Source organism: Danio aesculapii, chromosome 5, assembly GCF_903798145.1.
Source record: "Danio aesculapii chromosome 5, fDanAes4.1, whole genome shotgun sequence".
Lineage (NCBI taxonomy): Eukaryota > Metazoa > Chordata > Actinopteri > Cypriniformes > Danionidae > Danio > Danio aesculapii.
This window is the reverse complement of record NC_079439.1, coordinates 34,317,947-34,320,555: the sequence shown is the minus strand read 5'-3', so window position 1 is coordinate 34,320,555 and position 2,609 is coordinate 34,317,947.

Here is a 2,609-nt window from a genome sequence, read left to right as displayed (position 1 = left end):
TTCTGATTGATTGATTTATTGTCTGTTTTCTTAAAAAACGTACTCCTATACTATGTGATGAATACAAAGTATCCCCTGCCACACACACACACACACACACACACACACACACACACACACACACACACACACACACAGATCCTCATAGATTGCCTTCTCATACGCAAATGTTCATCAACATGTGCATCTAGATGTGCACATCTATCTTGCACAGCCCCAGAGAGCTTGGGTGGGAATGCAAAATTGAATTGACAAGGTGTCATGTTGCATCAGCCTCTCATCACATTGTGTTGCTGGAGACACATGAGATGCTCTGATCTTCATTTATACATGGCCTCTTTCACGAATACACTATCTGAATAAAACAAAGGTCAAACACTTGATCAGCTAAAATGCACAGTTTCATACTGGCCAAAAAGAGAAAAACCTTATTAAAATGTAAATATTACTTTATCAATAATAGTCTTGAGAATAAAAACGCAGCTTTAAAGCAAAACACAAGAATGCTGCATTATAAAACAGGCATATGCACAGGATTCAACAGCATTCAAGAATTTTTTGGACCCATGCATTTGTTATACTTGAATGTGTTGTATTTTGTCTGGTTAAATTGAAAAAAGGGAAAAGAAAAGAAAAATTAGTGTATTATTACTAACTACACTTCTGTAAGTTCTTATGTTATTCTTTTATGTGTTAGTTTATTATTATGATTATTATTGATTCCATCAAAAGTACACTAGTTAAAGACAAGACATCCCATTTTGCTTTCTGTATCACATTAATTTTACAACAGGGATCTTAGAAAGCATAAGAATGAATGTTTCAAAATACTTTTTAAATGTCAAAATATAAAAAAAAGTCCACTTTCATTTATAATGAACATATTTATGCAAAAATTAAGGATTATTACACTGACCTGTATATATAACAATATATAACAGAACAAGTGATCACCATAGTGGCAAAGTAAGATTTAAAATGACTAATAAAAATCATAATAAAAAATATTAAATAAAATATTTCATTTAAAATTGTTTGATTTTAAATAACAGTTTTATATAAGCTTGTTACATGACATTTTTAGTTTTATGTAAATCATATGTGTGCTCGTATATATATCTAAATCTGGTGAACGGTATAGGAATTACAACAGTTTGCATATGTGCTTCTCAGTTGTTAAGGGTCCAAAAGTAATTAAATAATTGGCTTCTCAGCTGTTCCATGGCCAGGTGTGTGTTATTTCCTCATTATCCTAATTACAATGAGCAGATAAAAGGTCCAGAGTTCATTTCAAGTGTGCTATTTGCACTTGGAATCTGTTATTGTCAGCTCTCAAGATGAGATCCAAAGAGCTGTCACTTTCAGTCAAGCAAGCCATCATTAGGCTGAAAATACAAAAGAAACCCATCCGAGAGATAGCAAAAACATTGGGCGTGGCCAAAACAACTGTTTGGACCCTTCTTAAAAAGAAAGACCGCACCAGTGAGCTCAGCAACACCAAAAGACCAGAAGACCACGAAAAACAACTGCGGTGGACCTCCAAAGAATTATTTCCCTGGTCAAGAAAACACCCTTCACAACAGTTGGCCAGATCAAGAACACTCTCCAGGAGGTACAATATGCGTATGTGTGTCACAGACAACAAACAAGAAAAGACTACACCAGAATGAATACAGAGGGTTCATCACAAGATGTAAATCATTGCCTCAAAAACACGAAGGCCAGATTAGAGTTCTAAAAAAGCCTTTACAGTGCTGGAACAACATCCTATGGACAGATGAGATCAAGATCAACTTGTACCAGAATAATTGGAAGAGAAGTGTATGGAGAAGGAAAGGAACTGCTCATGAACCTAAGCAGTGAGACGTGGTAGTAGTGACATGGCGTGGGCATGTATGGCTGTCAATGGAACTGGTTCTCGTGTATTTATTAATGATGTGGCTGCTGACAAAAGCAGCAGGATGAATTCTAAAGTGTTTCAGGCAATATTTTCTGCTCATATTAAGCCAAGGGCTTCTGAACTCATTGGACGGCGATCACAGTGCAGATGGAGATTGACCCAAAGCATACAGCAAAAGCAACCAAAGAGCTTTTGAAGGGAAAGAAGTGGAATGTTATGCAATGGCCAAGTCAATCACCTGACCTCAATCCAATTGAGCTTCGCTTGCTGAAGACAAATCTGAAGGGAAAATGCCCAAAAGAACAAGCAGGAACTGAAAACAGTTGTAGAGGTCTGGCAGAGCACCACCAGGAATGAAACCCAGCGCCTGTTGATGTCTATGGGTTCCAGACTTCAGGCTGCAATTGATTGCAAAGGATTTGCAACCAAGTATTAAAAAGTGAAAATTTGCTTTGATTAATATTCTGTCCTTTTACTTATAAACCCTTAACAAGTGGGAGACACATTTGCAAAGTATTGAAATTCCTACAGCGTTCACCTATTTTATAATTATGCTTTATTTACCTATTTTATATTTATTGTTATTTATTTATTTATTTTTTAATTATTTTAGATTTTTTTTTATTTTGCAAAGAAAGAAAATACATTTTCTAATGAAAAAAAACAAACACTTTTGTTGTGTCTTGGGCCCACACACTGTATACTCCAT